Genomic DNA, 9,860 nt, shown 5'->3' on the forward strand with positions numbered 1-9,860 from the left:
ATCTGTTGGTTATCTTGTGTTTTGTTTTTTTTCTGATGCATCTTTGAACAAATGGTCATATGTTTGAAGGCTTAGTTGCTTTCGGAAAATGTATTTCCATTTTGATGAAAAATATCAATTATAAAACACTGCAAACTTTCCTTCCACAGCACCTGAATCAATGCCGGGCCACTCCAGCTTGAATGGAATATTATAAACTGCAGGAGAAAACCTATTTTGAAGTTCCCGGTTTTTACGCTAAAATCTTTTGGCTAGCGTTGCCTCTTACTGCACTTATGTGCTGCATCAGACTATCACACATTCTGTTCTTGCGGTTTAAACATCACACCCACTATTTGGCATTTGCTCATTTCGAACCTCAGTAGGACCCAGAATGTCATTATTTTCCCATTGGTTTGGTTTCATTGAAGTAAATCAGGAGCTGCCTGTTGAGGTCGCGCACTGTTGCCCAGTTCCCACTGACCTTGTCAGAATCAATCACCGTGGTAACACAGGGCCACGGTTTACCTCTCATCTTAAGACATAATCTCTTTAATTGGTGTCAGAGCCGCGGTCCTCATAGTGAAAGTTCTGAAAATACCCCCAGACACGCTCACTTGTTGACACTTGGGGAGGGAAAAAAAGCAAATGGAACAGGCCCTCGTCAAGGTGGTGAAATTTGTATCAGGAGGGGAGGCGTTTGGCACGTTAAGCACTCACGGTGTGACAGCATCCTTCAGCTTAAGTCAGCTCCATGTGACCCATCAGACTGACTAACCCTCCTTCTCTACATTTGTTCAGTCACAGCGATGCACACCACAATTGGACTAAATGCAGATCAGGTTTAATTGTGCTACACCTAAATCCTATTTATTGGGTCCAGATTAATTCTGGAGTACTAGAGATTTTCTTATTCAGTTTCTACACGAGTAGCTATTCTTTAAATAACTTTAGTCGTTTTAGACCAGGGGACCCAGTCTGGAGGCCTAAGGGTTGAATGCACCCCATGATGTCCAAAAGCATTCTGTATAGTTTATTATTAAATACAGGTGAAATTGTGAATTGTGTTATATGCATTTAATGCTCAGCGGTTACTTTGAACAAGGTTGTTCGCAACTTTTTATCTTTTTGTTTCAGATCACAAGAGCTCTGTGCAATGCTTTTGACGAATTCTGTCAGTGAACCAAACCAGTCCTCATCAATGCCAAAAATCTCATTTTCTGTTGCTGATCTGGGTCTGGGTAGGGTGGTGGCAAAAATCACTTATACTCAAAGAAAGGTAGAAGACGAAATGTTGATCCTGGATAGCTTTACTCATACGCTACATTATTATCACTTACTGAGGCGTTCCTGGGCCGGTAGCATAGATTTACATTTACGCTACCTGTCCATACCATTACCCGCCTGCTGTGCATAAAGTGATGATGTCATAGTATGTGCAACCCAAGAACAAGTCCCAATATTGATATTGGATATTCCGGATGATTTTATCATGGATAGTCCAACAATGAACAGCAGACAAAGCAGCCAGCTTGATGAGGATGCCCTGGCGAATTTGAAGTGCAGCGCGGTACCAGTCAACACAACAAAAGCTAAAGTGAGACAACTTTTTATGTATGCATTTGCTGGGTGTCGTGTGTTTTGAAATGACATTAAATATTGTTAACGTGTTGTGTATCTCAGTAAGTGATAATAATAATGCAAATAACATGGAGTTGTGCGGAATGCATTTTCAGAGGCCCGGCATTCACGCCCAGTCGCCCAAAATGACCGATATTCGCCTGATTTTAGGTGAAAAATGGGTGGAAATTGGGTGAAAATTTTGGGTGACTGAGCGTGAATGTTGGGCCTCTGAAAATGCATACCGCCCTCCAAAAGCATGTTATTGTATTATTATCCATCAGTAAACACAGAGGCAAACGCTTAAAAATTCAAACTGTAATATGATGCAGTTATTACGCCACCTTATGGCATCACCAGTTTTCTGCTTTTCTGCATATATGTAAAAGCATAATATGCCTTTTCAACAAGCTAATATACATTGACAAAGTTCTTAAAAACAGATATTAGTTTCTTTTAATTTGATTTATTTAAAACATTTAAATCAAGAAAAATAAAACTTATATGTAGTTTGTCAATGCTGACTTGATACCTCCTTAAAGAAACCCATTTTCAGGTCTCTAAGAACCAACCTGTCTATGTGCTTGTGTCTTTAAATGGAAAGGAGGTGCTGGCTGTCTCGAACCTTCTTCGGACAAACCTTATATCTCTAAACTGAGTGTATCGCATAATCAGCAGGATCAAGGAGATTCCGTGGTGTTGTGGATGTGGCAAAGTGCGGCACCAGTCCATATGTCATTGAAGTGCAAAATGAGTCGTTTCAAGGCTGTAATTAGGTTACAAAAAGGGCATTTCTACATGCACAGCCATAGTATTGTGGAATTTTATGAATGTGACCCTTTAATATATGCTAATTTTGTGCAGTAAAGGTAGCACTGATTTTTATTATTATTATATACTGGTCAACACAATTGATTAAATATAATTTAATTTGTCAACAAAAAACTTGACAAGTGAAAGAAAATTCCATACTTTGATATATATTTTATCCATGTCACAAACTGCAAATAACTAAGAATGTTCTGGGAACTTCTCATGATGGAGATAGTTTGAGTCCATGGTGATGTGATTGTGAACATCTGCAGAAAAAAAGCATTTATAGATGTTTGGAAAAGTCACAGCTCATCATTCAGGTCATGCTTTCTGGCCCTGCATCCAGGCATCCAGGACAGGAATCTGGAAAATACACCTGAATATTTGTTTGCAGAGGTTGTACCATATATAAATATATATAAATTCACCTGAGACCTCTCAGGGCACTCGTGCTTTATTGCAGGGTTGCAGGGGATGGCTGCAAAAATGGGATGGCAGCTTAAACCAATTAAATCACTGAATAGCTATCCACAAGGAGTGTGATTAAAAAAAAAAAACTACAGGATTCAGAAACATGTTTCTGCTTCTGACATACAGTGAATCATATAACATGAATGTTATTGCCATGGAACACAGACAGTAACGTGATTGAAGAAACAGAGTTTTGTTCAGCACAGTATTGCCTTTTCAAATGTTTGATTTTTTTCCTCTTTCCACCCTGAGTTTTCTTCACCTTTGTCACAGGAGAGCAAAGAGGAGAGAAAACCAACAGGATGGATGAATGCGCTAAACACGCGCTCATAACGCAGGAAATTGGGGGCTAAAAAGTGCAAGTAATCAGTGCATGTGAATGCGTCCATTGAAGAGCTTTTTTTTGACGGGGTACAAGCCCGACGCACCCACTAATGGTCCGTCTCGCTGAAGTAGCAGCAGGAATGCTAACCTTCTCCACGCTTCACAACTCGGGGGAAGGGGGTTGGGGGGGAAGCATGGCCGCGCTCCCATTTGTATATTCGAGCGGCGCGCCTTGCCACCATTATCATTTCGTCTCATTTGGGCATACACTCGTCTTGTAATGAACAAGATCTACATATTTTTGTTTTTGCCAGAGAACACTTGAAGCACAAGAGGGGTTAAAGTAAAGAGTGGGGAGGTCGTTGGACCATTTTCAGGATCCTCCTCCCCGGTGCTCCACAGGCCAAGTGAGGGGCTGCTTCTTTACAATAATCAGGCGACCAGAGGAAAATAGTGTGGCCTTAACAAGCCCGAATTTAAAAAGAACATCATTTTCATTATGCAGTCAAACACAATTACAAGCAAATGTTTTCTCTATGGGGCCGCCCCTGCTTTCAGGGTCTTTGTCCCTCGCTTCTTAGTGCGTGCAGAGAAAGGCCCCGGTGGTCAATGGGCAGCTGAGTGGCGTGTTCGACGGAGGCCCACGTCCTTAGCCCCGGTGCAGAATGTGTTTTGTTGGTGGGTGGGGGGAAACAGCCATACATTCGAAGCAGATTTGTTGAATTAGAGAGCGCAGCAGGAGACGGAGATGCGGGGATAAGTGATGGGGAAGACTTGTTGCTAGGTGACTGACATACAACTGCAGCATGCCAGTTTTCGGAGCTTGGCACGCCTTGTCTGCTTTCCTCTTTGTTTAATTTTCGTCCCTATCCACCTCCACCCGCCCTCCTCCAGCCCCTTCTCCTCTTCCTCTACCTATCCCTCCACTTATCCGGTGGTGCCTGCAGCTCAAGCGCCGAGGATCCCGCAGAGTACCTGCGGCGAGGAAGCTCGCTGTCAGCTTTTCAAATGTGTCTGTGCTTAAAAACCTCTTAAGTGTTGGAAAAAGTTCTTCCACGGGGAAAGTAAAGGTGGATTCCCGCTTCCAGTGCACCAGTTAGTATAGAATCTGACATACAGCATTAGCCTCATGGAGACACTTTGCACTATCAGCAGTTAAAAATGGCTGGAAAGTGAGACAGAAGTGCAAGCGGAGAATATCTGTGCCTTTACCTCCCTGCAGGTGTTGACTGTTCGGAGATTTAACTGAAGCTCTGCTCAAAGCTCAAAGATGTTATACACTGTAAACCCAAACAAGTTGGCAGAACTCAAAAATACTGAGGTAATCAGTTGCCACAATATTTTCGAGTTCATAAACTTAAAGTCAGTTGTTCCCAGAACTTAAAAGTTTTGATTATATGCTACTTGTACCTCATGATTACAATTAAATGAAAGTGTTCATTAAGTAAAAGTAAGTCCCTTCAGCTGCTCCCTTGCTTTTCACTCAGGGTCTCCACAGCAGACCCAAGGTGGATCTGCATGTTGAGCTGACACAAATTTTACACCGGACGCCCTTCCTGGCGCAACTCCACATTACATAGAGAAATGTGGCAGGGGTGGGGTTTGAACCAGGAACCTTCTGCACCAAAACCAAGCGCACTAATCACTTGGTCACCACCCCTACTAAAATGCTCACTAAGTCAACTCAAATATTTTCATATATAATTACTTAATTCTTTTAAGTTGTACTTAAGTTATACTTTGAACTTTTGCTTACTTAATGTACAATTAGTTCAACTGAATCCAAGTTTCTGAGTTTAATTTACTCAAAAAGCAAGACCATGTTGCACAAACTTGAAATATTTAAGTAAGTCAAACATTTTCTTAAAACTTTGAGTTTATACTAGTTAATCTTTTTAATTAATTTGAACATTCAAGTTTAGAGTGTACGCTGTGCACAGTCATCACTTACAGAGTCTATATTAACATGCAAGTGACGTTTATTTATTTATTTTTCTGAGCATTTATTTTAAAGCTCTTTCCATATTCGGTTAACTTGTTGCAGTCCCGAACGCTCACCTTTCAGTTCCATCACCTCATTCTCTCACTCCGACATCTATCTCCAGATTTTGAATGACAGGACGAATTAAATGAATGCAGTTCCACTTGAGATGTTGTCAACGTCCACAGATTCTGTGGCTCCAAATGTCAAAACTTGACCGACTGAAACAAATTTCAGGCCTCAAACGGCAGCATCAAGACCTCACCAGGATGATATATTCTTCTGAAGATAGCAAGCATGATTTCACTTCCATGGACACGTCATGTGATGAGCAGCGATGTGCTGATGTCATGCCTCACATTTCAGCCTAAAAAGAAGCCTTAATTCACACTTTCCTCCGTTAATTAGTTTTCTTTCTAATTCAATTTTTTTTTTTACTGATGTGACAAGTTGATTCTTGTTGGAATCTCAACTAAACTTTTTAGAGGCTCCTGGCAGATATATTGTTTCTGATATATTTCTTAAGAACACAGAAGAATTAATTTAGGTTAATATTACGGTTATATGAAGGGGTTAGTTAGGTTAAGGTGTTAAGGAAGACTTCCTAAGAGGTCTTCCCATCTGAGTACTAATCAGGACCCACTCTGCTTAGATTTTGAGACCTAGTCTGGATCAGGCTTACACAGAGCAAACTGGCTGACTATCTTTTTCAAGTTTAGCCTCATGTTTATTGGAGTTTTGCACAATATGATTGATCTCTGTGTTTGAATCCCAGCTTGTTCATTGAATTTCCCGTCTACCTGTTCCCTCACGGACACCTCTGCCATTTGAATGATCTCCTGTGTATGAACCTGGACTAATTAAATAACTTGTTTGACTGCATTCTGTCTATTCTCTGCATTGGGGTCATATCTGAACTCAGAACCTGACACCACACAGAATACAACACAAGCATGGGTGAACTGGTGCTGCAGCGGACGCTATGGCGCAGCAGCATTCTGTAATAAAGAGATGTCTTGAGGGCATGCTCACACAGCAGAGGGTCAGCTCAGGATGGTTGCCGGCTGGCTGCAACCACCCCATGTGTTCCTCCGGTGACAGCTGCAGTTGGTGGAGTTCCTCTAGCCCCATGTACCAAGGAGGCCAAAACACAGCACACGTTACCTGTCTCCTGGGTGGTTGACAATATGCCTCATTTGTTCCACCTGTTCCTGTCTCCAAGTCAGCGGAAAACCAGTCATCTTTTCCAGCACATCTTGTGTTCTAAATGGATGAGTCATGGTGTGTCTCACTTGTTCCTGCTGTTTCTGTATCCAGGGTGGCTGACAATTAGGTCATCTCTCCATCACTGCAGCTGTCAGTGTGCCACTCTCCATCACTGATGCAACATTCTCCAGCTGATGCATCAGACCACTGCATTTACCTCACAGATCACTTCATGGGGCTTGCACTCATCCCAGATTCCACTCCAGAGTTTTGCTGCTCTCCCTGAGTACACCACAGTTCTTGCATCACTCCTGGAGTTCACTGGTGCATCTCACTGACTGCACCTCCTGGTTCTGAGGTGGCCAAGAACCAGGGCATTTCACCAGCTCAATCTCCTTGCTGTGACGTGGCTGAGAACTGACACGTCTCATATGTTTCTGCAGTCTCTGAGTCTCAGGTGGGTGGACAACGTGGCTCACCAGTTCCTGTGCCTGCTATGGCACAAACAGGCACAACAAACCAGCACGCCTCACCAGTTCCTGGTTCCAAGTGACCCAGGTCTAATTTTGTGGTCACTTATCACTCTTGGAGTATTTTTGCTTTTGGTTTGGCTTCTGTCACCTGTGTGATGTTTTATCTGTCCATTGTCCACATGGCTCTTCTCCTGGTACTTGTCCTTTGTTGTCCACATAGCTGGTCCGCTGATGTTTTGTTTGTTCTTTATTATACACATATTCGTCCTCCTGAGAGCCTGTCTATCCCCATTTTCCATATGGCCATCCCCCTGTTGTTGTGTCTCTCCTCCATTGGCCACATAGCCGTCCCTTATCGTTTTGTCTGCCCTCTGTTTTGTGTTCTTCTGCTGGTCCTCTTACTGGATCCTCCACTCATCCCATCTGTTGTTGTAGCATGACTTTGTTTTGGTTTCATTTAGTTTTGGTGTCCCTTCATTTTGGGTTCTGTTGTTTGCGCCTGTCTTCTTGCCCCCTCTGCCCTCCCTTTTCCTGGTCCTAGTTCTGGTCCGTCATGTTTTGTCCTGTTTTTTTGTTTGTTTGCTTGTCTGTGTTGTGCAGTGCCACCATTTGATTGGGGGGGACTATCATGATCCCTTGTTCTCTGCGTCAGCTTGGTGTCCCTGTGGTGTGTTGTCACTTATGGGTTTATTTTATGTTTCCAGCTTTGATTAATTTGTAGTGTCCGGGTTAATATTTCCGTCTCTCTTAAGTGGTGATTTATTTCTAAAGTGCCTATTTAGCAATTGTATGTTTATTTCTAAAGTGTCTATTTAGTGTTGGCTTATATTTCTGAAGTGTGTGTCATTTCAAGTCCACTTTCTGTTTTATTTTGACGTGGTCTTCCTCAGACTCTTTTTGTTTGCTTTATTTCTGTTTGTGCTCCAACATGTCTCATTTTCCTTGATTGCACCTTAGTCCATTTAAACCCTACTTCTGTGTTTCCCCCTGGCTTGAACATCAGTTGTTTATTCCTTCGTATTTCCTAGTGTCTTAATTTCTCTGTGTTTAACCTCCAGTTGCCGATCTACACTGATTGGTGTGATTAATCAAATCAAATCAATTTTATTTATATAGCACCAAATCACAACAAACAGTTGCCCCAAGGCGCCTTATATTGTAAGGCAAGGCCATACAATAATTACGGAAAAACCCCAACGGTCAAAACGACCCCCTGTGAGCAAGCACTTGGCGACAGTGGGAAGGGTGTCTGTCTCCCTGATCTGAATTGGGAGCTGGTTCCACAGGAGAGGAGCCTGAAAGCTGAAGGCTCTGCCTCCCATTCTACGCTTACAAACCCTAGGAACTACAAGTAAACCTGCAGTCTGAGAGCGAAGCGCTCTATTGGGGTGATACGGTACTACGAGGTCCCTAAGATAAGATGGGACCTGATTATTCAAAACCTTATAAGTAAGAAGAAGAATTTTAAATTCTATTCTAGAATTAACAGGAAGCCAATGAAGAGAGGCCAATATGGGTGAGATATGCTCTCTCCTTCTAGTCCCCGTCAGTACTCTAGCTGCAGCATTTTGAATTAACTGAAGGCTTTTCAGGGAACTTTTAGGACAACCTGATAATAATGAATTACAATAGTCCAGCCTAGAGGAAATAAATGCATGAATTAGTTTTTCAGCATCACTCTGAGACAAGACCTTTCTAATTTTAGAGATATTGCACAAATGCAAAAAAGCAGTCCTACATATTTGTTTAATATGCGCTTTGAATGACATTTCCTGATCAAAAATGACTCCAAGATTTCTCACAGTATTACTAGAGGTCAGGGTAATGCCATCCAGAGTAAGGATCTGGTTAGACACCATGTTTCTAAGATTTGTGGGGCCAAGTACAATAACTTCAGTTTTATCTGAGTTTAAAAGCAGGAAATTAGAGGTCATCCATGTCTTTATGTCTGTAAGACAATCCTGCAGTTTAGCTAATTGGTGTGTGTCCTCTGGCTTCATGGATAGATAAAGCTGGGTATCATCTGCGTAACAATGAAAATTTAAGCAATGCCGTCTAATAATACTGCCTAAGGGAAACATGTATATTAAAGTAAGTCCCTTCGGCTGCTCCCTTGTTTGCACTCGGGGTCGCCACAGCAAATCCAAGGTGGATCTGCATGTTGAACTGGCACAGGTTTTACGCCGGATGCCCTTCCTGACACAACTCCACATTACATGGACAGATGTGGCAGGGGTGGGATTTGAACCCGGAACCTTCTGAACTGAAACCAAGCGCATTAACCACTTGGCCACCACCCCTGCTAAGGGAAACATGTATAAAGCGAATAAAATTGGTCCTACCACAGAACCTTGTGGAACTCCATAATTAACCTTAGTCTGTGAAGAAGATTCCCCATTTACATGAACAAATTGTAATCTATTAGATAAATATGATTCAAACCACCGCAGCGCAGTGCCTTTAATACCTATGGCATGCTCTAATCTCTGTAATAAAATTTTATGTTCAGCAGTATCAAAAGCAGCACTGAGGTCTAACAGAACAAGCACAGAGATGAGTCCACTGTCTGAGGCCATAAGAAGATCATTTGTAACCTTCACTAATGCTGTTTCTGTACTATGATGAATTCTAAAACCTGACTGAAACTCTTCAAATAGACCATTCCTCTGCAGATGATCAGTTAGATTGATCTTGATCTGTGTTTGACTCTCATCTTGTTCAACGTACTTCACCATTGCTGATTCCCTCATGGACCCCTTTGCCATTTGACTGATCTCCTGTGCATGACCCTGAATTGGCCCTTGCCTTGATTAAAGCACTTTTTGACTATATTCTGTCTGTTCTCTGTCTCAGGGTGATATCTGAACTCTAATCCTGACAGGTAGGATTTACAGCATTCTGGATTCCACGTCTTTATTCCACAAATAAATATTCTCTCACTGCAATCTAATATAAAGTAGACAGTAGATTGAGCAGTTTAAAGCTTGTTGTTA

This window comes from Thalassophryne amazonica, chromosome 19 (genome assembly GCF_902500255.1).
Source record: "Thalassophryne amazonica chromosome 19, fThaAma1.1, whole genome shotgun sequence".
NCBI classification, from domain to species: domain Eukaryota; kingdom Metazoa; phylum Chordata; class Actinopteri; order Batrachoidiformes; family Batrachoididae; genus Thalassophryne; species Thalassophryne amazonica.